The sequence below is a fragment of the Emydura macquarii genome, unplaced genomic scaffold (assembly GCF_026122565.2).
Source record: "Emydura macquarii macquarii isolate MOO-44397 ecotype Brisbane River unplaced genomic scaffold, CSIRO-AGI_Emac_v2 contig_369, whole genome shotgun sequence".
Lineage (NCBI taxonomy): Eukaryota > Metazoa > Chordata > Testudines > Chelidae > Emydura > Emydura macquarii.
In genome coordinates this window covers 7,710,708-7,738,408 of record NW_027130506.1, presented here as the reverse complement: position 1 = coordinate 7,738,408, position 27,701 = coordinate 7,710,708, and the positions used below count along the sequence as shown (strand labels likewise).

The 27,701-nt window shown below is 44.4% G+C and overlaps 1 long non-coding RNA gene across 1 annotated transcript in view; it reads left to right on the top strand.

The window, feature by feature from the left end:
* The first annotated feature begins 307 nt into the window (after positions 1–307).
* Positions 308–27,701, top strand: part of LOC137141424 (uncharacterized) — a 41,030-nt gene continuing 13,636 nt past the window's right edge. The window contains exon 1 of the long non-coding RNA XR_010916629.1: positions 308–823. This is a non-coding gene — a long non-coding RNA (uncharacterized lncRNA). The remainder of the gene's footprint in view (positions 824–27,701) is intronic.

The window sequence follows — 27,701 nt, the reverse complement described above, 5'->3', positions numbered from 1 at the left end:
TTCAGAGGATAATTGACATCACAGCAGAATATACCAATATCACTCTACCTAAAAGCCCATGCCAGCAGCCTAGCTTCCAGGTGTCATGCCAAACAGTTGACTTTTACAGCATGTCCTTAAGGTCAGTCAACTCCGCCTATTTTGGAGTGTGTATGCATATTGATCTGTACATGGGTTTGTGTATTGTCACAGGCTGGCTGGCCCTTTGAGAGTCAGGCTCGGCCTTGCTTGTGACCTAGCAGTTATCTCCCATTTGATCCTGATCTGGTGACTTGAGTGCAATTGGTGATCTTCACTGTGAGAGGGTCAGAGAAGACCACACAGGGAGAGAGGAGCTAGGCAGCTGCTGCTCTGGAAAATGCCTGATGAAGGCAGGCAGAAGAGGGCCTACTGAGGCTCCTGTAGGGGAGGCCCTGAAGCAGGTTAGGTAAGAAGCAGGGAGGTGCCTGGGAGAAGCTGTTGGAGTCCCTGGGAAGGGAGGCAGTAAGGAAATTTGCCAGGAAGAAAGGCCTCCAGGGCAAAAACCCTGGGTGGCAGTGCTCAGTTTAAGAAACAGAAAAATTCTGCAGGTCCTGGGAGTGGAGAACAGGCAAAGAGCAGGGAACTTCACTGATGGGCAGAAGAATAATTTGCTTGGATGTTTATTTGGATTTCCATTACCCTGGAAGGGGACTGAACTGAAGAGGTGGCCTGGCCAGAGGGCTGAGCCATGGAAGATATAGACAGACACAAGCCATTGCAGTGCCAAAGAAGTAGTCAGCGAGGGGCACTAGAGATGAAGACCCTTGCAGTGCCAGTTCTAACACCAGAGGATGCTATGGTGGTGAGTGGACCTGCTTATGTGCATGAATGAAAATCCCCAGGGCCCAGGCGTGGTCAATGTGCATGGTGGACGTAACATGGTTTCTGATAAACGTTTGGAGTAGTTACTTTGTTGTTAGGCCAGGTCTATACTAGCAATATAATAGCTGTACCAGCAAATCATTCTGGTGCAGACACGGCTTATATTGGCAAAAAAATAAAAATAAAATTACAAAATATAAAAGGTTTTGACATAGGCCAGTTCCCTGAGTGAAATAAATTATACCGAGAAAAGGAGTCTTTTGATGGTACAACTGCGTCTATACGATAGAGCTTTTGCTGGTATAAAAATGTTGCCAAAAATCACAACCCTAAACAATTTGGCTATACCAGCAAAAGTGTCTTGTGTAGACCTGGCCTTGTTAAAGAGGTTGCAGGGATTGGTTGGTGTTGGAGGTGATCATGGATTCTGTCCCTGAAGGAGAAAGTCAACTAAGCACCTAGAACAGACTGTGGCTTGACAATACTGTTGTCTGCTATCTCTGTAAGACACCTGTCTGGTTCTTATTACTGTAGTAATCTGAGTGCTTCAGTTTTGAATGTATTTATCTTCACAACACCCTTGTGAGATAGGGAAAGACTATTAATCAGAACTGAGGGACAGAGGGGCTAAGAGATTTACCCAGCGCCATACAGGAAATCTGTGGTGGAGCAGGGAATTGAACACTGTTTTCTCAAGAAGCAGCCTAACCAGTGGATAATCCTCCTTTGTTTCAGGGATGTGGGAGAGAGAAATGGTGCTATTGCTGTGGCTATTCGTTTAAACTAGATTAACACTAGATTTCTCATTTAACAAAATTATATACATGTGCTTTTTAATCACAGGAGAAAAGGAGGATTTGAGATTCAAGAGCACAGAGGATTATTTTCTTAACAGAAAAATTGCCTTTGTTCTAAGGATCACAAGTAACCAAAGGCAAGGAATAGAAAAGCAGAAGAATGTGGGTATTTTAGAAACATTCCATCCGAAAAAAGGTGATTTCTCTCGCATTTTGGCATATAAGATAAAATGAACAAAAATGAACTGTCTATAGTTAGAATACCATGAAAAGATAAAAAGTCAACAATCAATTAACAGTATTCACCTACCTAGTACTTTTTCCTCCTCCTCCTCCTCTTCATTTAATAAATCTTACTTTTCATGCAGTTCTGCAGATAGGAAATCAGTGGCTTGAAATACACGAATTTTAAAATCCTCTTATAGTCAAACTAAATTTTGCTGTAAATGGAACCCAAAGTACAATATTCTAATGACTGAAAATCTGATCAAAGTGCCACATCCCCTCACCCTCCCCTCCCACCCATCAAAATTTACTGTGTGATGGTGTAGCTCTATCTACAACTGGAAAAAAATATAAACTCTCTTAACTTGTAACTTGTGGATTTTAATTTCAATACTCAAGTCATCATTCATTAAAGCTGCTGTCTTGATCCCAAAGGTCCAGCAAGAACAGCTAGTGCTAGATGCTGGAACATTTGGTAACATATTCACTGGGATACAGATTTAATTTTTAATGTGGCATGGTACTAACAAAATAATCTAGTAAAAGACCATTCCCCCCTCTAGGAAGTTCATTCCCATCTATTGATATATCGGGAATTCCAGATTTTCTCATCACGCCACTGGTGAGCAACATTCACCTAGTTTCTACATGCAGCCTAATCCATATTGGGTAGGGGAGGAGCCTTTATTAACCGTTTAATTTGGTATGTAATTTCAGTTTGAATAACCGAGATGTTCTGTATCAATACAGCTACAAAAGTATCATTAATATGCTTAAATATCTGTATGCAAATCAGACATCAAGATACATAACTGCATGGAAAGGACTGTGGTCCAGTAGTTAGGGTGCTGGCTTGTGATTTTAGATACAGGTTCAATTTCCAGCTCTACTGCAGACTTCCTGTGTGACCTTGGGCAAGTCAATTGGCCTGTCTGTGCTTCAGTTCCCTATCTGTAAAATGGGGAGAATATCATAGCCCTACCTAATAGGGGGATCATGAGGATAAATATGTTAAAATTGATAGGCAGTTATGTATTATAGTGACAAGGGCCTTCTAAGTACTTAGAATAGAATAGATGGGCTAGAAGTGATAGCAAAAGATGGAGAACATAGCCTATTGGGCAGAACTGAAATTTGTCGGGGCGTGAGTCTCAGAAATGGAACAACAACCTCTGTGCCCTGGTCTACTGTTACTTCTCTTCTCAATGGGCCAGACACTGCAGGCCTTTGGCTTTTATTGACTTCCGTGGGCATTTTTCCTGAGTAAGGACTGCAGGATTAGGTCAAATATAAATTGGTGTAATCAGGAGTCGGTCTGATGCTGCGGAATGACGATTCGTTCCCATCAAGGAGAAATTCACCCCAAAGTCCAGTCTACCAATAAAGATGCTGTGATGGAGCAGTAGGCGACAGTAGCTGTACCAGCCCTCTGATCACTGTATCACCGAGCAGTAAACCTGACGATGGGAGTTGTGCCTAGTTAATAGACTGGGGATGGGCTGGAGAGAGCGCCAAGGCTAATTAACCCATGATCCCAGAAAGTAGAGAAGGCGGAGGAAGGAAATGCCAGGGGGAAAGAGAGGGTGAGGGCAGCAGGCTCTCAGAGCCGGTCCTCAGAGAGATCTCTAAAGGAGAGACCTCCTGAGTGCCCTATCCTTCACCTAGGGGGCTGAGGATGATAGGCTGTTGTAACTAAGGTGCTGTGGAGTGCTTCCAAGGGGACAGGAGAACGCTGTATGGAAACCACACGTGGTGTTTACAAGCAAAGCCTCCCCACCCCCAAGGGGTCTGTGTGTGCAGAGGAAGACAGGAGCGAAGGGCACGCCCTGTCACAGGCCCTCTTTAGCACTGGTCTCTTCACTCAGGTAAAACCACCACTGATGCCAATGGGAATTTGGTTTGAATAATGAGAGGTGAACAAGTCCCTAGAGTGATTTGTAGTAGCACAGGCATTGGTATAAGTGAGCATTTCATCTTAGACTTATGCTCTGCATGACATAATTATAAGGGAAGCAAGTTCACAGAACATGAACCCTTACAGAGGGTCTCAATTTCTGGCTCTGTTATGAGAAGCAAAAAGAGGGGGGTGGTTTTTCTTCCCCCTCCCCTTGTCAAAGGAGCTTGATATAACTGAAAAAGCCCTGTCAAGATTACATAGATAGTAAGTTCACTGGGGTGGGGGCTGTTTTTGGTTCTGTGTTTGTACAGCACCTAGCACAATGGGACCTGGGGGCATAACTGGGATTACTAGGTGCTACCATAATACAAATAATATATGACCATAATAGGATGCAGGCTAGCATGTTGAAGCCATGTTAACTGGCTACGTTTTGGTCTAGGACAGGGTTCTTGATCCTGTTAAGCTAACTCCACTGAGCTGACATTATTGAAAAACCCCCGCCCTTTTTGCCCATCCAGACTGGGGTCTCTGAGTGCTTTTCAATCCCATTGTGTTCCAGGGGGGTTGAAAATTTGCTCAAGCATCCTAGGAAAAAGATCGGCTTTATTTTAAAATTGGGCTTCGTTCGTAAATGAATAATGTGCTAGTTCCCCAAAGAGCCATTTCCAAATGTGTGAACAGCAGAGTCTTGAGCACTAAAATAATTTGGCAGGCGTCAGGCAATTGCGTGAATTAATAGTTAAAGCTAAAATCAGACACAGCTTATGAAGAAGTGCCACTGCAGTAGTGGGCTTTCTGGCAGCCGCTCAAAGATCGTTCAGCACCTTTTAGTGTATTTATGGTGCCCAGAAAGGCACTGCCAATCTGTACAGCACAGGGCATTTTGGCAAGAATCCCTGAATGTGACTGTAAAATACAGGTGGTATATAGCAATGGTTGCTTGTGTTTGATGAGGAGGCGGCCAGCTGTCCGAGGTGGTTGTTTCTTAAGCATTTTTTATATAGATTCATGCTTTGTTTGATACATAAACATGGCTAGGTATTGTCTGCAGTGGCAAGGAGGCTGCTTTTTGCCTGCCTTGCTATTTTGGAGAAAGTCTATTCATTTATATTACCTCTGAGCACTCTAAATAGGTGGTGAGGGAGCAGGAAGATATAGATTTTTGCTAGGCAGACATATGGTGCTTTCAGCTTGTGGTTAGCATAGATGGTGCAAGGAACACATGTTAATAATAACAATGTTAAGTGGGTACCAATGCACTGGACTTACTAGTAAGGACGTATCTTAATCATAAAACGGTTTAGAGCCTGGAGCATTCAGGCCAAAGTGCTAATTATTACACATTTTAGGTCTATTTGTCTCAGCTTTGTGAGAGGTATTATTTTTAGTGATTTTCATTATGTCTCAGATTTAAAAATAGACTGAATTGCAGCTGGTCGTTGCTCTGCTGTGATGAATTATAGTTTGTTGAAGCAACTGCTTATTTTTTCTTGTCCCATGGCATTATGTGCAGCCAGACAATAAAAAAGGAAATATGAGTGGCATTAACCTTTTGAAGTAGAGGGAAGAAGACTCTTAAAGAAATAGAGCAAATCAGGCAATTATATTACAGCTCTCAATGATCACATTTAAGAAAGAAAGAAAAAAAAAAAATAAAAAGCGGCCAATGTCATTTAACTCTTTAACTGCTGCTGAAAGTTCAAGGAACATCCAGGAAAAACATACTTGCTCAGCTGATGCTGAATGTTTAATTGACAGGTAATTTATAATGATAGAAAGAGAGATCATATTTTGATACATATGCACAAGAGGAGAGTTAAGGTTAAGCTGTCAGCCTTAACCCTACACTTTCTGATGATGGCTGAGTGATTGTTAATGCAATGCTCAACTTCCGAAATCATTGTATTTTTTGCATGGAATTTCCTTCCTTTTTTAAAAAAGGAAAGTAATACAAGTTATCGGTGGAGACCAGAAGCTCCGGTGTACAGAATTATTTGATTTGACATCTCTTAAATTATGTTAGGTAGGATTTTGAAAAACACCTTAGTGTGTTAAGAGCACAGATCCCAACAATTTTCAATGGACTTAAGCCCCATTGGGATCCCGTTGCTTGTGAGCAAAGCAACCTCAAGGGTTAGGAATACCCACATATCCAGGAATCACTGTACATAGCCCTTAATTGTTATTTGGCAACATGGGTATAAAGAGGCTAGAACTTAGAATTTCACATCTATTTATCACCTGGTAAAACACCACATAACTATTGGACAGCAGCTAAATTCATCCCCATTAAGCAAATGTAATGTCAATACTGCTCCATTTAAGCAAAAATCATTGCCTTTCACTGGGCCAGATTCTCACTTGGGAGAAATAGATGTAGCTCTTTTGAAGACTAAGCAGCTATGCCAATTTACCCAGCTGAAGATCTGGCCTACTATATTGAGGCTAAATCAGCGTCCTGGGGGATGAACCAATAAAGTAGCTGTCCCAGCTGAGAGTGTCTCAGCCCAGCAGAGCATAATATTGTACCTTTACAAAGCACCTTTCATCACAAAGCACTTTATAAATGATCTATTGAGAGCACTGCTAAACTGCAGCAACTCTGCAATGTGAGGATAGCAGCCGGCTGATATAGCAGTGTGGACCAGAGGGGATATTTTGTCCACTGGAACAAATTCCTGCTCATACATGACACATCACAGGCTCTTTATCAGCTCTAAAGAGAAGATAGAGCTTCAGTTTTTAAGCTCTATTTTTTTATAGTTTTTAAGTTTTTTTAAAGTTTAAAAAATTGTTTTTTTATAGTTTTTAAGTTTTCTGCACTTGCTCTATAAACTGGAGGTGTCAGTCTGCAGAGCAGAGCTCCCAGTCCAGTGCTGGGCATGATGGCTAAATTCCCTACAAAATATCTTTTTTTTTTTTTTTTTAAAGAGAAACCTGAGCTTAAAACAAGATAGTGACTTAGTTTCCCATTTGCTATGCTCTCCTCTCTGTCTCATTGATCCTCTTGTCACTGTGCAACAAGAAAACATTAGTAAAAATCAGAGGCTTGTTAAAAAAACTAAGCCTGATACTCCACTATGCAGTGGCAGCTTTGCACTGCTCTGCCAACCCAAATGCTAGCTTAGCTGGACAATGGATGGGTCCCATCCAGAAGGGATCCTTGGGTGGTACAGAGCCACCATATTGCCTTCTGCTCCACCTCCCCATTCAAGGCACTGTGTAGGAGATCTGGCTTGGGTTCCCTTATTCCTGGGTGATTTCCTTGGCTGTCAATTTTCTTGAGAGGTGTCCCAGGGACAATTTCCAACTGTGATAGAAACCAGGGAGCAGTGGGGCTTGCACTGAGGCCTGGGGCCTCTACAAGAATGTTCCTAACCTCCCTCTAATCCTCCAAGAGAGGCATGGATCCTGAGAGACCCACAGATTTTATGGGGAGGCCCCACAGCATGTTCCCTTGAGGGAGGGCTCAAACCTCAATGGAACAACCAGGACAAATCTCTTTGAACAGAACCGCTTGGAGACTTCCCCTCTGTAGCTGCCGCCTGCAGGTTTTCCCCGGGGAGAAGAGCAATCAGGCACAGTGATGGTCTAGCAATAGGGATGCAACCAAATCCATGTTTTGATAGCACTCTGGAATTGCGCTACAGTCCTACAGAATCCAGGGAAGCAGAACAGTTCATGCATACAGTGAAAACACTGTCTGGCCATGTCTGCATTGCAAGGTAGAATCAATCGGGTTTTAGCTGTGACAGCACTTTGTAACTGGGTACCCATCACGGCAGATGGAACCTCTCTATCTTTTCTGGCCGGCTTAGCCCCTTGTGAACCGGGTTGGTTTTTACAGTCTGAGAATTATTCTGAACAGAGCCTCTGGCCAGATTTCAGAAGTGACTAGCGGTTTGCGGTGCCTGCCTTTTTGGGACGTCCAACTTGAGACACTGGCACGTCTACGCTGCGATCATGGGGTGTGACTGCAAGTTGGGTAGACATAGTGGAGCTAGTTTTAGTCTAGCTAGCCCAGGTGCCCGAACAGTGAAGCTGTGGCAGCACAGGCTTCAGCAGGGGCTGTATTAACCTGCCTGAGACCTAGGGAACTTTCTCGTTTGGCTAGCCCGTGCTGAAGTCTGCAGTGCTGTAGCTTCGCTGCTTCCGTGCTGTGGTGTGCGAGCTGTCAAATGAAAGCTGGCTCAGGTATGTCTGGCTGAGCTGCAGTCATGCCCTGTGATTGCAGGGTGAACATAGCCAAGTTAAAGGGGTTAACAGCACAGTTGGAAAATCAACCCCCTTTCATGCACCTCAAGGCGGGCACCCAAAATCATGAGTCACTTTTGAAAAATCCTGTCTGCTGTGAGTCTGCCCTCTCGCTTGCTTGTAGATCTCTTTAACAGCCAGGTGGAATTTTAAAATATGAACATTAGTTTGCAATGGAGCATTTGCATGAAAGTCACAGAGCCTTTCTATTGTCATGCCTCAGATGGAAAGCTAATTAACAAAGCTAATACATTTGATGCTCTCGTTGCTAAACTGGTCTCAAAACTACCTCCGTATCTGGCAAAATTATGTGCATCTTCTGCTCCCAGAGCAAGAGGAGACTGTTACCTTTTCAATCAAGGAGAGGGGAACCCTCCCATTCCATTACTGAAACAATACATGGAGGGCTTCTTTCTCCCCTTCCCACCGCTTTTTATACAAAGGATATATGTAACCTTTCATTTATAGTTTGATTGTACACTAAAGACTCAAGGAAGCACTTTCACATCTACCATATATAGATACATAAACACACACTACACTAATTATACAAGCCAGGGACCGGTTGAAGGACAGTTAATTGGATTTTAGAATAACTCAATCAACCCAGGCAATGAGACACATGTCCAAGGATCTGAAGAGTCAGCAGCAATGGGCGCCTGTGAATTCTCCATTGCAAAGTAAACCTTTATTTTCACTACAGTATGTTTTATAGTGCAATAAAAAAGGGAAGTCAATAGCTATATCTAATATAACGGTAGCTGAAAAGATACTTTACTGATTCAATATTGCTTGAAGGGCAGTGAAATATATGTATTTGACCTTAACCAAGGGCTCACATGCAGGTATTGGGTTCAGACTGAATTGTTGACAAAGGAAGCTAAGGCTGTTGGACCAGTGAATATGGTAAATACAGTTAGTTGTTACCTTGTTCTTACTGATGAGTTACTTACTGATTCAATTCGGTTCCTTCCATTTATTTCTGCTGAAGTCTGCCCACTCTTAAACATTTAATTCAAAATGTGCTCCACTGTTTGCTTCAGAAAAGTGCTGTTTAGTGAAATTCCGACTTGGCTATTTGCTGTCTTTAATTTTGTTTAATTCTTTTGTTGTTGTCCTGATCGGTGAAGTAGCTGCTTAATTTTCCTTTCTTTTGGCTGAGACTGAAAACTTTTATTGGCCTCCTTATGTAGTATCAGACAGCAAAAAAACACCAAAAAGACATGAGGTTGCTAGTCCATGGATCCTTTTTGTCCAAGAGTTGCAAGGCACATTGCTAATATTAATACTCCGACCCTGCGAAGACTTACACGTGTGCTCAAATTGAAGTCAACGGGAGTGCTCACAGGGCATCGAGTTAAGCATGTGCATAAATCTTTGCAGGATTAGGCCTGATTCATTAAGCCTCACAGCGCCATTAGAAGGGACCTTTTACAGAAAGCTATGTCAGTTACAGAAGCTATGTCTACATTAGGAGACTATGTTGGTTCAGGGTGTGATGAGATGTTATTCTTACCAAAATAGCTGCACCAGCAAAAGCTCCTAGTGTAGATATAGTTACACTGGTAAAACTGCACTTTTTCCTGTATAGCTTATGTCACTCAGGTAAGTGAACTACAATGACAAGACCATAGTTTGGCCAGTATAGTTGCATCCCCACTAGCACTTTGCCAGTACTTTGCCTTTTAGTGTAGCTATAGGCTATATACCTACCCTAGGAGCACTTTGCTAGGCTAGGAATACCAGTATGTTATACTGGTAAATTGCCCTAGTGTGGACACAATCATACCAACAAAGCTGCACTTTAACTAGGACAGCTTATTCCACCACCGCCCTGAACAAAACAAGCTCCACTGGGAAAAGTGCAGTTGTATTGCTAAAACTGCATTTATAGTAGGGCTTCTGCCCGTGAGCTATGTCGGTCAGGGATCACACCTCTCCCAGGCATAGCTATGCCAGCAGACGTCTGTGGTGTAGACACAACTATAGCCAGAGACATTAATGGTGCTATCTTCAGAGTGCTCATCGTCTGCCTAAGTCTGCTGCGAACGGAGTCAGTTGTAAAACTCCCATTCATTTCAGTGGGAGCAAAGGTAGGCCAGTGATGAGTTCTTTTAAAAATACTCAGGGTATGTCCCTACGCTGTGTTTTAAAACCCGTGGCGGCAGGTCTCAGAGCCCGGATCTACAGACTCAGGCTTGCAGGTCTTACACTGTGGTGCTCAAAAACAGCTGTGGAGGGGAGTATGCTCCAGCCTAAGCCGCAGCACCTATACAGCCGTTTTTAGCACTGTAGCGCGCGAGCCTGAGATTTGGGCTGTGAGGGTATGTGTGTAAACATTGGGGCTCGGGCTGGAGCCTGGATTTTCAGACCCTGCGAGGCGGGAGGGCCCCAGAGCTTGGGCTACAGCCTGAGCCTAAACGCCTACACCACAGTTCAACAGGGCCCGAAGCCCGAGCCCCTTAGCCCGAATCAGCTGGCACTGGCTAGCTGCAGGTGTCTCACCACAGTGTAGACGTATCTGGAGAGTCGCTGCCATGGCTTTTAAAACACGGGGTAGATGTATCCTGTGTGACTAAGGCACAGGCCCACCGATAGCAGTTCTGGGCCCCAGGGCAGAACAGTCAATTGCCCACCTAGAAAGGGAGGGCTGAGGACCGAGTGGGCTTCCACCGGAAGTTTTTACTTATTTATTATGTGTCATGCAGGTTCTTGGGCGGCTGAGGTGGCGGCATCTGCTACTCAGCTTCCCGGGGCCCCTTGGACTCCCCAGGAAGATTACTGATGAGCCTGGGAAGCTGAGTAGCAGATACCGCCTCCTCAGCTGCCCAGGGAACCTGCATGGTACATAGTTAATAAGCTTCACTCAGGGGAGAGGCAGACAGTGTGAGCGGCGGGGGCCTCAGGAGACAGGGGTGTGTGGAGGAGAGGAGGATTCATATCTATCCTCCCTTCTGCCTGGGCATTTTTAAATCACTGGGCCCCTGGGCAATTGCCTCCCTGCCTCCCCCTGTTGGAAGCCCTGCTAAGGTACTTTCAGGAGTGATACAACTGCAGAGCTGAAAATAGTCTAGGAGTCCTCATTCCCAGTCTGAGTCTGTCCCAAAGAGCGCTAACGACCGATTTTTTTCAAAACATATAAGATCAGGGCTTAGTTAAGCATGTGCTGAAGAGCTTTGCTGAGCAGAGTTTCTAGTCAGCATTTCTCACCTGTGTAAAAGACCCATTGACTTCAGTGAGGATTTTAGGAAGTAAGAAGATAGTGGAGAACACTGAATTATGTTAGCTAGGCAGAAATGGAATTTAAAGTGATTTTCTACAAACATTTCAGTTTATTTGCTGTGATGTTCAGCTCATTCAAGGTTTTCCTCACTAGTCAAACACAGTGTCACATTCAACTGCATGTAGTTCCTCAGATTCTTGCATGTCCTCCCTATGTTTCCAGTTCAGCAAAGTATTTGAGCACATGCTTAAATCTATCCCTCTATGCATGTGCTTAATGTTCACCCCTGTTCAGTAAAGCACTTGAGCATCTGCTTTGCTAAACCAGGCCGTCCAAGCCCAGTACTCTGCTAGTGTGGCTTGGCTTCTAAAGCGTGTTTTCTGGTTTGTTTTGTTTGTTTTGTTTTGTTTTGTTTTTTTCTTCGTGGAAAAGTTGGCAAGTTCAAAAACATTTTTCATTCCACCTTTTAATTTTTTTTTCACTTTGGGTTCAATTTTTTTTAAATAAAATGTCCCGTCCCCCCCTTTCATGTAAAGTTTGAATCAAAACATTGCAAAAGAAAGGATGTATTAGCTGAAAAATTTAAGTTTCTGCATATATCTTTAAAATATTAACACATTATCATTTATGAAATGCCAACCATCTCTACTGGGATGGGAGTGGGAAGGTGAACAGGAGACTAGATGAGATTATGTCCTGCTGTTTCCATGAGGTGTCTCAATGAATTGCTTACAGGGAGGGATTTAAGGCTAAGGGCCCATTAAGCAAATGACCTGGAGGATGGACTGGATTCCGGCAGTCCAGGTCCTTATGCATACTACACCACACCATAGCCTTCCATCCACCTGGGGCTCCTGCTCTGTGCCATGTCCCTACCACTGCACTTTGACAGCCCCTACCCCATTTAGCATGGTGGAGACAGTGGGGCTTCTCTCCCTTCCTAGAAAGGCAAGGGCAGAATCATGGAGTGGTAGGGTTGATATAAGGGTGGGGCTCACCAGTACTTACCCCGACAGTCAGCGCTGAGCCCACTGCACTCCTCTTGTCCTGCCATACAGAGTACTTCTGCCAGGCTGGTTTTGGTTGGGCTTTCCAAAGCAGTGGGTCTTGGGGCACTGAGATGAATGGGGATAGTTCCTCTTCTCAGGGCTATTGTTTCAGGCTCTCTGCAGATTCGGGCAGATATCTCTGCATCACTTATACTCGGGTCTCATTTTCAAGGTGCCTATGCTTTAACCTGGCTCTGACGGGCGGTCTAATAGTAAGACTTGAAGGGTAAAAGGGGGTCAGAGTGGTGTGAAGTGGAGAGCTGATACAGGTAAGAAATGGTGCAGATGCAGACCTGGCAGGTTTTTAGAGGGTGGGACTGAGCAGTGGGGATGGGTGTCACCCCTTTCCAGCCAAGGAGTTTCTGCTAGGGGGGATGGGATGTGTGTGGACAGTAAGAAAGGAACCAGGGATGGGGAACCCACTGTAGTCACCCAGGAAAGCAGCTGGCTCCTGGCAGCAGTGCAGCTTGAGCTGGAGAGCAAAAGTCCTTCCCCTACTCCTTGCTGTGTGTGCATGTATGAGTGAACCCAGCTAGATTAACAACTGGCTGGGACTCTAGCCTGGTCTCCCCAGGCTCTGCCTCAGGGGTCCCGCAGCACATGTAAAGCCAGGTCAGCCCCAGAATGGTGTAGCCAGAGGATGCAAAGCCAGAAGTGCAACTGGTAAATCAACAATAAGTAAATGTGCTTAAAAATAATATAATAAAACAACCGCACTGGATAAACCCAATGAGCTCAAATAATTCCTTCATGTAACTATTTAGCAGTCCCATTTAGATTAGGGTTCCATATGTACAAGGTTAATAAATGATCAGTAGATGCTATAAGCCTGTGACAGACACAAGCAGCATGTATTATAGGCACATGGCTAGAAGTTTTAGAGATGAGTACAAGCCATGGTTATAGGTAATTTAGTGACCTGCTGGGCAATCTATAACAAGTCATTGATCATTTATCAAAACATTGTATTAACCCTTTAATGACCCATACATGGAACAGAAATATAAAGCGTGACCTAATCATCTGAGTAGTATTTAAACAGAGCCATGTGGGGAAAACACCTGCACCCACATGGAGCCCCACTGATTTCAGTGGGGTTCCATGCAGCTGCCAGGGTCTATCTGCTTATATCCAGTTGGCGCGGCAAAATATCCTACCATGGAGGAAGAAACAAGGTAGCCTCCCCCGAAACCTTGTTCAAAGGATAACAGATTACCTACATGAAAGTTTCCTGGAGATATCAACGGATGATTCTTGGAGCACACCTCTGCACATAAATAATCTGTTCTGGGAGTAACCCCCCAATAAAGTCTGCTAAATCCCTGAATTCCTCTTCCCCCCATTTAAAAGGACATAACTGCTAAGAAAAAAAACAAAACTCACCAGATGTGCCTTCCCTGAGATCATTATTGCTGTCCTGTGTGTTGCTGAACTGTTCTGGGGTCAGAAATAGGTCCTGATTGTCTGGAAGAATGGACACCCCACTCTCCTGCACCCTGCTCCCCTCATCCTCCTCCTCATCCATGGAGTCCTCATCATTCTTCCTGGACTGGGATCCAGCGGAGGTATCGATGCTGCATGGCGACACTGTGGTGGGGTCGTCGCCGAGAATTGCAGGCAGCTCCTCGAAGAAGCGGCATGTTTTGGGCGAAGAACCAGAACGGCTGTAAGCTTCCCTGGCTTTCTGATATGCCTGCGTAGTTCCTTGATCTTCACATGTCACTGCTGCGTGTCCATGTTGTGCCCTTTCTCCAACATGCCCTGGGATATCTTCCCGTAAATGTCCAAATTTCTTTTGCTGCCTCGGAGCTGAGCCATAACAGACTCCTCGCCCCACAGACCGGTGAGATCTAAGACCTCTGGTCGACTCCATGCTGGAGCGCGTTTGGGCCGGGCAGTAGCCATGACGAGTTCAGCTACAAAGCTCTCTCCACGCTGGCTGCACAGGAAATGAAAATTCAAATTTACCCGGCAGATGAGGGGAAGGGCAATTTCCGGTTTGTATGGAGCAGAGCGCGAATGTCCAGAGCAGTCAGAACAGGGCATTATGGGATACCTCCCGGAGGCCATTAACGTCGAATTACATTACGCTCTGTCTACACTGACGCAAAATTGACCCATGAAATTTGATTTACATGCTATGCCACTGGTGGAGGTGGTTTTATTACATCGACTTTTGCCGCGCTTTAAATCAACGGAACTACCGTGCCGTGTAGACGCAGGCTTTAGAAGATCGACATAAGTGACATTACGTCAACCTCCGTTGCCAGTGTACACCAGGCATTAGTTTATTTGGATGACCTGATTGCATTTGGAAGAACCTTGGAGGAACATGAAGAAAGTCTTCTTAAAGTGCTTGACCGTTTAGAGTCCTATGGACTGAAGATTTCAATTGATAAATGCCAGTTCTGCAAAAAATCAGTGAAGTATGTGGGTCACATCGTATCCTGAGAGGGTGTAAGTACCGATCCAGATAAAATAGAAGCACTCACTACATAGCCGCACCCAAGTAATTACAGAGAGCTAAAGACCTTTCTTGGATTTAATGGCTCTGAGGTTTGTGAAGAATTATGCTGCCATTGTAAAACCTCTGAATGATCTTACCAGGGGATACCCATCCAGCAAGAACAAATCTAAGACCAAGAATAAGGGAAGGGCCCCAAGGCCTCCTAAGCAGAGACACTACAGCCCTTTAAAGCCCCTTGAACCATGATGGGATGAGAAGTGTGAAGGGGCTTTTTGAGAAATCATTAATTGCCTAAATCATGCTCCAGTCCTAGTCTTTGCTGACCCAAGCAAGCCATTTATCCTACATACGGATGCCAGTTTGGAGGGTGCAGGAGTGGTCTTATGCAAGGAAATTGAGGGCAAATGTAAACCTGTGGCCTTTGCCAGCTGAGGACTGTCTGATAGTGGGACTTGCTGTCCCATCCACAAGCTGGAGTTCTTGACCTAGAAGTGGGCCATCACTGAGAAGTTTTGTGACTACTTGTATGGTGCTCAGTTTCAAGGGTGGAGAGACAATAATCCCCTGACATATGTGTTAACAAGCCCTAAGCTGGATGCTACAGGGCAGAGATGGGTGGGCGCCTTGGCTAGCTACAAATTCAGCATTCAATGCCAATCAGGGAGAAGCAATGTAGATGCGTTGTCCTGGCGTCCCACCGGCATTGGATGTTGCTGTGATTCCTATGGATGGAGTAAGAGCTATTTGGAGTGGGAATTGTCAAGAGTCGAAGGCCCACGAGAGTCTTCATGGATGTGTCACAGAAACTCTGGGCCTGCCCCCTGACAGTTTGCCACCTGTGTCAGTGAACTAGATTGTGTTGGACAAATCTCTGTTGTCCATGCTCAAAGCTGTCAACTGGCAAAAAGCCCAGCTGCAAGACAGTGACATTCGTGACACACTACTTGTCAAAAGGGAGGGGTGGAACCCTGCTGCAATTATTCCATCTACCCCCGAGGGTAAAATACTATTGAGGGAATGGAGCAAACTAACACTGATCCATGGAGTGCTGCACCGAATCACTGAAAATCCTTTACAACATCAACGAACACAACCAGTGCTACCAAAAGAGTTCAGAGGCCTGGCCGTGAGTGCCCTGCATGATGACTTTGGATATTTGGGGATGCAGAGAACCCTGGAACTTATTCCTAGAAGGTTCAATTGGCCCAGATGGATGAGGATGTTCGCAAGAAATGTGAGACATGAGCTCAGTGGGTTCAAAGGAAAACACGCTGCTCTAGTGGGCAGAATCTGAAGAATATCACCAGTAGCAAACTTTCGGAGCTGGTATGCATTGATTTTTTTTGTCTTTAGAAGTGGATAGGAGGAATGTTGGGAACCTTTGAGTAGTGACTTACCACTTTACTTGGTATGCGCAGGCATAGCCCACATGTGTCCAGAAGGCCACCACTGTTGCTTGAGTGTTATGGGAGGAATATTTTTCAGTGTATAGATTCTCAGCTCGGATACATTGTGACCAGGGACGGGACTTTGAGAGTCACCTTCTGAAGGAGGTCCTGAGGGTGGCAGGAATTAAAAAGTCCAGGACAACACCTATCATCTGCAAAGTGACCCTCAGCTGGAGTGGTTCGAACTCTGTTGGATATGCTGAGGACTTTACGTCCAGAGCAGCAGGCAACCTGGATTTAGCACGTTGCATTTTTGATGCATGCCTACAATGCCACAAAGAGCTGCAGAATTAGTATCTCTTGATATTTGGAGCCCACAGATTAGGTATGATGCTATGAGACACATCAGCAGTATGTTTCACGACTAAGAGAAAAGCTGCAGGATGCTCATCGTTTAGCTACAGCTGCTGCGCACAAGAACTCAGATAGTAACAAGCACTGGTATGATGCTAAGGTGCGATTGCAGGAGCGCTAGCCGGGGGAAAGAGTTCTGCTGTGAAATTTGGGTGTTGCTGGCAAACACAAAATAGTTGACAGATGGAAGGCAATACCTTACCCAGTGATGGAGAAGTTAGGAGATTTGCCGGTCTACAAGATTAAAACAGAGATGGGGCCAGAGCAAATAAAGACGATACATAAAAACCTCTGACTAGCAGTCGGGGAATTGGTAGGCACCCCTTATGGAATGGCACAAGACATGAGGCCAAAGTGGTAAAAGGGTGTTGGACTGAATCCACCACCCAACAGCTGCAGTGGCCGCCCCTACTTAGCGTATCTGAGGGTGAGTCTGAAGAGCAGGACACTACCGTGGGGTACCCTAGGATGGATATTAGATTCTGGCCTGATCAGCTGAACCCGGTGACAGCTCTATTTCTTCATCCCTCCACCCCAGTGCAGAAGCATTTAGGCCTGTTGCTGACACACTCATGCCAACAATGAGACCAGCCTGGGATAATGAGCTTGTCCCATCAACATCCCCAGATCTCCTGGAAGAACAACAGGCCGGTGATGACACACCTAGGCTGTTGGACAGTGAGGACATGCAAGTGGAGGATGTCTCTGGTGCCCTGGTCCTTCCAGTGCCAGAGCGGGAGGTGCAGGGGCCTGTGCCAGTGACTGGGGGACCTTCAAGGGATCCCTCACCATCCCTAGCCGAAGAAGAAATTCCCCCTGTCCCTGCCAGGCCCACTATCAATAGGCAATACAGGGTTATAAGGCCAGTAAACAGTTAACTCATGATGCACCTGGGGTGATTAGTGAAGAAGCAATACACTTAACTCACAGGCTTGTGGCTGCCCTTGTAGGTTTTCTCAGACCCTTCGGGGAGAACCCATGCAGTTGGTATAATCCAGAGTGTGATCTGCCTGGATGACAAAGTCTCAGCTGGGGGCAGGATGTAAGCAGGGTCTGAATGAGCTCCCCCCTTTTGAGTGAGCTGGGGGCCGCTGCAGGACCAGACTGTATTTACATGAACCCACACACTCTGTGGAGGTATCCTGCAGACAGAGCTGTGTTGTCAAAGGGATTGACTTTGGCTGGTGTTGGATTACACATCACTTTACAAATTCAAAGACAGAACTAATTAAGGCTCCATTAGGAGCCTTTTGTTTTGTGAAGAGATGGTTAGAGCGGAAATCCCGTGTTGTGGGACAGCGCTCCCGCCCAGCGTCAGTAGTGAGGTTTACCCACTGAGAGCTGAAAGGAACCTAAAGAGACTGACCAGCAGAGGTCACAGTAGAGAAGCAGGTGTCCAAGGAGCGGCCAGTGGAGTTCAGTTACTGGCAGAACGGCCAGCAGGGAGGCTGGCGGAGCAAGTAAGGTACCTCCTTCCCCTCTCCCCCAACCAGGGTGGGAGGTGAACTCTGGATCTGCCCTGACAAAGGATAACAACTCTGAGTGGGGTGCTGTGACAGGAAGGAACTTTTGGTTGCCGGATTTAAGAACCCGAGGCCAAAGGACACTGCCCAATGTACTCTGGGGTGGGTGTTTTGCTCCTGGTTTTGTACTTATGAATCCTGCTTGCGGCATTTTCCCAAGCCAATGCCGGGTTACTTTCCCCCTTTTATTAAAAGTTTCTTTCCTACACTCAGACTCTGCTTGTGAGAGGGGAAGTATTGGCTATAGAGTTGGCCAAGGGGTGGAGTCTAATTTTCTCAGATTACTGGGTGGGGGGGCTCAAGCTGGTTCTGTGTTGTGTTGTTGAAAGGCACCCCTGGATATTGCACCTGGCTCTTGTTGCTGCTGACTCCAACTGGCAGAAGGGCTACAGTAGAAAAATTAACGTCCTGGACATGAATTGCGGGTTCCATACGGGCATGACGGCCTTTTATGGAAACTAGGTAGTACTCATGCTGATAATAGTTTTAACCTTATAGAAGCTGATCTGTTTTCATGTGTCATGATGAAAATGGCAGCAGCTCTTTTAATTAGGATAGTACATGGCTTCCATTCTAACCCACTCTTTTCAGTTGTTTATAACTTCTGAAACTTTCACCCTTTGCCCTGAACTTTCTCAAATTTAGAGTAACATTTTCCAAAGTGCCCCAAGGCTAGATTTTTAAAGGTAGTGAGGTGCCTAGTAGGATTATTAAAAGTATCTAGTTGCCTCACGGCCATTTGAAATCAATGAGTTTTAGAAAACCCAGATGCTCTTGAAAATCCCACTTGGTGTCTAAATACCCTCCAAAAATCTGTTGCTAAGTGACTTAGGCACTCAGGTGCTTTTGAGAATGTTAGCCTTGATCTTTGCTCAAATGTGAATAATTCTGCAAAATGTGGGCAAAAAACGGTTCAGTCATCCATGCGACAGTCATTCATGAGTGAGAGGAGAGCAAGAGTAAAAAAATAGGCTTCTTAGACTACACAGAAATTTGTGCAACACTTGCTGGAAGAGCCTTATGGCCAAAATGGCTGAAAGTTGAAGCTGATGTGGAAACAGACCCTTCTCATGGAAGTTCCTTTTACATGTTATGGCCCCAATCCTGCAACTGGATACAGGTAGGCTGGTTCCTGCATCTGCATGAAATACGTGTGTTTGGAGATGGAGGTTAAGGTCCATAGGTAAACAGTATATATTTCAGATTTGATGTGACCAAGTGATGAGCCATTGGAATTGTCTACTATAGAAGTACAATACATAATGCAAGACTGTCATTTAACTTGTAAAGTGCAGCTAAGGAAACCTGTACAGTGTGTGCTAACAGTGAGGTGTCCCAGACTGAGCAGTGGGCTGAGTCCTTCTGGACTTGGTATGATAAAAAAGGGTTATGGAGGACTGCTTCCTGCTTTGTAATATGTGCAGAAAGAAGCACACGGGCAGAGTTAAGGTCATGCAACATTATCTTTCACGCTCTTTGTCTCATAAGTGCCTACAAAAATTTTTAGGAGAATGGTCGACAGCCTGCAAAGGAGAATAATTTTGGAAAGTTTGAGCAAAAGAGAAGAAAACCCAAACATGTTTTAAGTAAAATTGCACACCTATTTTCCTTCCATTAACCATATGGGGATTCTCCAGATGTTAACAAAACTATTTGCTGATTAAAGGGATTTGACTTGGATCAAGTCAAAGATACTTTGGATCATGTCTACTCTCCAAGCTAGGACTGTGATTTCCCTGCTTGCGTACACATACTTACGCTAACTCTCATTAAATATAAATAGCAGTGTATCCACAGTAGCATGGGTAGCTGCCGTGGAGGGATGATTTAGCTGTGCCAAGTGTGTGCCTGGAAACGGGTGACTACATACTCAGCACAGGTAAGTGATTTCTCTGCTGCCACCACCCGTGTTACCACAGGCACAGTGCTATTTATACTCCTGCTGCCTCAATGAGGGCTAGCGTGAGTACATGTACAAGAGCAGGGGAATCACAGTCCTAGCTTGTAGTGTAGACATAGCCTTTGTGTTGGGCTGAAACACAGCCGAAATAATTTACAGAAATTGGCTTTAAAAACAGCTGGGGAGAAATAGGGGCATTTGTGTGTTTTGGAGAGTCCTAAAGGTGAGGTAAGAAGCCTCTTGACAGAGTTTGTATGTACCAAGATTTAGCCGAGAGTGAACTTTTGTGGTGATAGCCTTGTAAAATAAGGGCTTCCTAATCTGAATCACTCGGTAAAATGGGCACAAGCAAACTGTGTGTGTCTGTATACAGCCAAATGTAAAGTCTTACATCTAGATATAAAGCATGTCGGCCTTACCCACAGAATGGAGGGCTGTAGACCAGGAAGCAAGAACTCTGAAGAAGACTTGCAAGTCATAGTGGTTAATTAGCTGAACAGGAGGTGTGACACTATGGCCAAAAGGGCAAATGCAATCCTTAGATGCATAAACAAGGGAATATTGAATAGGAATAGGAAGGTTATACTACCTCTGTACTTGGCCCTGGTGTGCTTACTGCTGGAATACTGTGTTCAGTTCTGGTGTCAACAGTTTAAGAAGGATATTGATAAATTGGAGAGGGTTCAGAGAATAGCCATCAGACTGATCACAGGGTTGGAAAACATACCTTCTACTGAAAGGCTTCAGAAGCTCAAATCTATTTAGCTTATTGAGGAGAAGGTTAAGCAGTGACTTGATCACAATCTATAAGTACCTACACAGGGAACGAATACTTGATAATGGTCTCTTCAATCTAGCAGAGAAAGATAAAACATGATCCAATGGATGGAAGTTGAAGTTACACAACTTCACACTGGAAATAAGGTATACATTTTTAACAGTGAGAGCAATTATTTATTGGAACAACTTACCAAGGGTCATGGTGGAGTCTCTATCACTAGAAAGTTTTAAATCAAGATTGGATGTTTTTCTAAAAGATATGCGATAGTTCAGCCACAGCTATTGGACTAGAAGCAGGAATTAATCTAAACCGGTCCTCTGGCACACGACATCATGCAGGAGGTCAGACGAGGTGATCCCTTCTGGCCTTAAAATCTATGAATCTATAACACAAAATGCTGGTGTATGTCAATGAGCTAGTCCTGACTCAGCAGTCCCTCCAATACTCAGCTAAGCACTTAAGCACATGCTTCAGAATGCCAGTAATGGTCTTAAGCAAGGGGTTAAAAATGCACTGTGAATTGGGGCCTTCATCCAAAATTCTTTTGCTATCTATTTAGTTCAACACACTCCATTGCAGCTATTTCATATTAACACTATAAAAAGCGGTGGCAAAGAGATAGAGGCTGAGCTGTGAGACTTTACTTGCTTTTTTATCCATTTAGAATGTCTTGGATAATGAGGTTCAGACACTTAATTATAATGGCCCTTACACTCTCCGTTCTCGCTAGACTCTACATTCCCAGGAAATGGCTTGCTGATATTTCCACTTGTTTCTCTTTGCTAAAGACAATGCAATCAGAAATCTTCACCTTTTAAAAATCTTGTTCAATTCCTCTTAATTTCATTTCTTGTTGGATTTGCCAACTCTCAGTTCTGAGCCCTGAAAGCTACCCCCCAATCAACTAAACTCACTTTGATGGATTGGATTGACACAGATGTCAACTGACTTCCATTTTTACCCCTGATTCTTTTTAGCAAACAATTATGGAATAGCAATAGCTTCCTGCTGTGCAGACAATTTTTCTCTGTACTCTGCTAACACAGCCGTGCATTTTTCCCAGTGATAAATGCAATGGAACTGAGTCATCTGAGCCTATGATTTGTTTCAGCAGCTCATGAAAAGAAACGATTAAAACAACATCAGCCAAAAAAGTGAAAAGAAAAACTTTATTTTCTTTTGCCAGTGAACACAGTGAAAATGAGTGGAAGGGGCAAAACACATCTTGCAGTTCCAGAACTGAATATGCATATAGGCAAGAAGAGGCTAAATGAATAATAGAACAGAATGACATGACACCGTATCACAGTCCTCAACTAGTAAGTAGCACAGTTCAATCTCAAAAGCTACTGAGTAAGAAGAAAATGTCTCTTTAACAGTATTAGGGGACAATTTATTATGTGTATCCTTCGAGTGCGGCACAATGTCACTGCAGACCCATTGCATTTGCATTATTTCCAGACAACGGCAGCAGCAGAAAGGGACACTGATTTATTTCAGAGCAGGCACAGGTGATTTTTATGTCTGTTGGGACTCAGGCAGATATGGCTTAACCCATTCAAGGCTCTGCTGCTTGCAAGAAGATCTGTCCTTTTGTAGCATCCTTAACTTAAATGAAATCTGAGTAGGAAGATATCTGAGGATAAGATGGAGGATTTTGACATATTTTGCTCCCTTAGTCATTCAATTAAGAGAAAACAAGAGACTGATACCTACTTAGTCTGTTTAAAAGAAAAGCCATAAGGTCACACTGGTTATCATTCTAACCAGCTGCCGTAACACATGTGATTTTCACACCCCATAGCTCAGTTCTGGTTCCTACCTCCTGATAACATTGGCTCACGTATGCATTAGAGAACCTAGTTAATTCCCCAGGTCCAGAAGATTACATAGATGTAAACAATTCCCAGCCAGATCACCAGCTCCTGTGTCCTATCTCATCTCATCAGCTTCATCACTACTTGATGAGAGACCTCCGAGGAGTACTGAGGTGCTGCAGAAAGGGGTGCTGCGGACTCAGTAGGTGGCACTTGCCTCTCTCAGCTGATATAGCATCGATGTCTCCACAGGGTGCAGGGGAAGGTTGGCACCGTCACCTTGGAGGTGCTGCATAGCAGATGACCTGCAAAACTGAAGTCATGACCACTCATGGCCATTAAAGATCCCATGGCATTGTTTGAAGGCGCAGCGGTGTTCGCCCCAGTGTCTAGATCAAAGTCTCACTTGGGTGCTGACATTCTGCCTTTTGTCTGTTTCCTCGGTCGTTTCATTTAGGGTCAGTATTCATTTTAAACTCCTCATCCTGAGCCGCTGTGTAGTGTTGTGTGCAGCTAGGGCTTGATCCTGCTGGCTGCTGAAAGAATGTGGGGAGCCAAAGTGAGTGTTCAGTACCTGTGCATAGAGGCTTCCGCATAGTGTGCAGTAATGTGCAATGCGGGTAAACCTCTCCACCCACATCGACCTAAGTACAGGTGAGTAGGGGGGCAAGTGGAGACAGTGTAGCTAGTGCATATATATATATCTATATAAGTGCAGTACAGTGAATGCAATAAGCATATCTGCCTTTTTTAGGATAGTCAATTAGTCCTATTGCCAGCCAGGAGTAGTGGTTGCTTGAGGGTGCATAAAAGCTGCACTTACATTATGCTGACCGCAAAGGCAGCCATGAACGACAGCCACTAATGTGGTCAGCTCCTCAATACCTAATAGAATATGCTGGATACAAGGTTCTGACAAACTCAGGGGAGTCAGGGAAGCTAAAGCCCTGGATTGCCCCTTGGGAGACCTCGGTTTTAGTCCTGGCTCTGCCACTGGCCAGCTGGGTCATCTTGGGCAAATCACTTTTCATGTCTTTGTGCCTCAGTTTCCAAATCTGTAAAATAGGGTGAATGCCACTGACTTTCTTTGTGAAGTGTGTTGAGAGGGTGAAAAGTGCTATATAGGAGGGTAGATATTTACGACATATTTATTATTTATATTCTGGTAATGCCCCAAAGCCTCAATCAGAATCCGGGCCCTGTTGTGCTATGTGCTGAATTAATGCAGAGGAAAACATGAACCCTCCCTCAAATGTTTACAACCTGCTATGAGGCAAGATGCAATGAGAGTGTAATGGACAAGAAGGGAGAGGGCAGGAGGACAAGGGTAGCAGTCCTTAGAACACACACTGTTATATAGGCTAACGATCTGCATAGCCTGATGGTTTTGAGTTTGGCCTCTCTTTTAGTCCAACATGCTGTCAGGTACCTTAACCATAAATGACTTAATCTAATTAGGAATTCTGCTGTGCAGTGGTGATTTATAGTTGCTAACTGTTCTTGCAAAGATATCTGAAATCGGCAACTAAAAACCAGTGGTATTAAAATATGCCACTGATTATTTTTTGTGGCCAAGATATAGGCTCTTTAAAAAAAAAAATGTTCCTGTTGTTAAACACAGTGCTGAATCAGATGGAGTGAGGAGGAAGAATCCTCTTTAAATTAGGCATTTAAAACCTCTCTCTTTCTCCCTCCCCAAATGTGGTACTCACGTCTTAAATATGGGAGATCTTATTGTGAGGGGAGAGTTTGCACATGCAGGGTCTGTGGGCAGTTCAAGTCTGTATAGCTGAGGTGAGTGCCAGATTAAGCGCTATAAAATGGCAAACTTGTTAACAGAGTTTGTAGCTTTTCCTCCCCACGGCTCTAATGGAATCAAAAGAGCACAAACAAAGATAGCACAAGACAGTACAGAAAAGAGACTCCAACTGATGTACCTGGTATAGTTGAGTAATATCAAGAAACCAATTAATAAGTGAAGAATTAAAATTTGCCTAGTGCCCCAGAAATTGATGGCTGGCTCTTTTGTATTCAGTTGTGGGGAAAGATATTTATTTGATTAATGGTAGGTTGGGAGTGTCTTTATGTGGTTATCATTTAATATATGATGCTTGTAAGTGGTTTTATAAAGTGTGTATAAGTGTCTAGTGTTTATAAATCATTTGATTCTTTGGTCCAGTGAAAGGAGCAAGGATGGTCTTATGATGAAGGCACTCAACTAGGACTCAGGAGATCTAGATTACGTTCCTGGCTCTGCCACAATGCTGCGTGACTTGGAACAAAACACTTAACTTCTGTGCCTCAGTTCCTCTTCAGGAAAAAACAATGGAGATGATATTTCCCTACCCTAGAGATGTGGGGAAATACATTAATACATGGGAGGAACCAACACACTGTGGTGATGGAGGCCATATAAAAACCTAGATAGAACTTAGAAAAGACCACATTCTGCAATGACAGTCCCTCTCTGTTCACCTGGTTTCCCCTTCACCTGGAGAAGTTTAAAAACAGTTTTCCTGGCTATTTCCCAACAGGTTCACTCTTAATAGTGAGCGTCTGGAAATCCTTACCTATGTGATTGTTGCTATCTTGGCCAACACATGGAGGGTTGAATTGGGGACCTCCACTGCTAAAGGTTTGAGCTGCTGCAGCCTGATCTAAAGTCAGTCGCGGCCCGAGCTATGGAGCTGTAACACTCATGTTCTTTGTGGATTGGACACAGAGTGGGACATGTAACAGACATGCTCACCGGAGGGTTACACACACTGCATTGAAAACATCCAGAAGACAACGAAGTTAGGAGGACAGATCTTCAGCATGCTGCACAGGGGAAGTCTAACTTGTAACTATACTCCTCGGAGCAGGCAAAACATGCAGTGCTGCCAAGACCCAAGAAACTGAGCCCGTCCCCTTCTCTCTCTCTCTCTCACACACACGCGCACACACACACATCCTTCCTCCCCAAAGGGCCATCAATATTAAAACAAAAACCACAACAACAAAAAACCCTTTAAAATAATTTCATTGTATTTTCCCCTCACCAAACCACAGACGTGATGCTGCTCTCTCACCGTCTGAGTAGCTGAAATAGCTCCCAATGAGTGGCCAGGAAGTCTCAGAACACATGACTCATGAAATGGGTTCTGAGGCAAGGGAAAGCCCTGGTCAGTGCATCCTTTTAGCTGTGCCTGAGGCTGGCTTTGGGAACATAATGCTGCATCCCTGGCATTGGTGCAGGAACGATGCCTGTGCAGCATGAAAATACTGATCTTCAGCTAGGTGAACAGGTACAGCTTTAGAGGCTTAATGAATCTGGTATACCTCACATAAACAGCAGGCAGGTCTTGAAGACAGGAATCACCTGTAATTTATCTATCATAAAGACCAATGGTAGTTATTAATGATTCATAGTTCTTGCTTTGTTTAAAAAAAAAGAAAAGGACAAAGCATGTATGCTGTGTTTAAAACCAGGCAGTGTTTCCAGTCAGATTTATACAGTGGCATCCTTACACGGCGGTGTAAGAAACAGCTTCCACTGTATAGCATGCTTTTCTGCTACTCTAAGTTCCATCATAACTCTGCTCTTTATCGTGTTTTCATTTCTGTGACCAGGCATAAATTCGCTGGCTTTTGGTGGTGGCAACCAGACACTTCTCCCAAAGAACACAGTTGTTGGTTGCCCAACTTTAAAAAACAAAATTTCTTTGAAACAGTGAACAGAGCTCCTGCTCTCTTGACTGCACTGGGCCTAATTTTCCAACACCCGCCTCTAAAATCTGTTTTAGGGGTCAACATCTTCAGAAGCACCTGTGTGACGTAGATGCCGAAGTTCCATTTTCAAAAGTAGGCTTTTTAGCAAAGATGGGAGAACTGCTCCCTGTTGCTTTAGGGGCAAATCCTGTTCATCGCCAAAACCTTCTCCAGGGATTACCTGGGCAGGCAAAATCAGTGTCCAATTCTGATGCCCACAATTCAATAAGGATTTGATAAATTGGAGAGGGTTCAGAGGAAAGCTACGAGAATGATTTAAGGATTAGTTAGGGTGAATTTTCGCCTATCGGCATTTCTAGCACAGCTAGTATTATTATTCATTAGGTGCCATTAGGATCAATAGCCCGGTACAAGGACTATTCAGTCCCTGTCCTGAAGAGGTCACAATCTAAACAGGTAACAAAATGAAAAGGGAGAGGTGCTATGTATGTCAGTCAGCTCATTATTAGCTATATGTTCAATACTCCTCTTACATTTCTGTTCCACTTATTAGCCTAAGCATTATGGTAGTACGCAAAAGCCTCAACCGAGATCATGGCCCCATTGTATATTAGATGATGTATACCAGGGGATTGTGAACCACTGGGGACACAGTGCTTGGTGCAGTTCCCAGCATTTGATCAAAGTCCTTGTAGAAGAGGCAGGATGATGGGGAGTTCCCTGAGGTGCGGTTCTCATCTCTGGCTTTCTGATAGTTGCTCTTGAGCTGCTTGATCTGCTCTCTGCATTGGCCATTGCTCTGGTGAATCCCGAAAGCTGCCATCTTCTCTGTTATTTCCTGGTACACGTAGTCATTCCTGGTACTCTTACTGAAGTTGGACGTCTCGCTTGCCTTGCACCAGAGATTTACCAGAATCTGACTGTGGTCCAATGACCAGGTAGCAGTGTGCTTGGCAAAGCACTTCTTCTTATTGGTGCCCATAGCTAATGCAGAAGATGATTCACTCTGTTTACAGTTCAGTGGTCATGATAAAATGGAAGGGTTAAATGCTGAGCAGCTGTACTTATTTGAAGTAGGGGGGTTCTTCCATTTTCTGGGAGTCAATTGGTTAGTCTTGATAGAAAGGCTGAGGAACTCTGGCCCATGGGAGAGCATTGGTTGGCTCTCAGGACACAAGTCACAAGTGCTTTGGAGGTTAGGATTAAAATTCAAAATGATCTGGACAAACTGGAGAAATGGTCTGAAGTAAATAGGATGAAATTCAATAAGGACATATGCAGAGTACTTCATTTAGGAAGGAACAATCAGTTGCACACATGGGCTTAAGTTGCAGCAAGGGTAGTTTAGGTTGGACATTGGGAAAAACTTCCTAACTGTCAGGGTGGTGAAGCACTGGAATAAGTTGGCT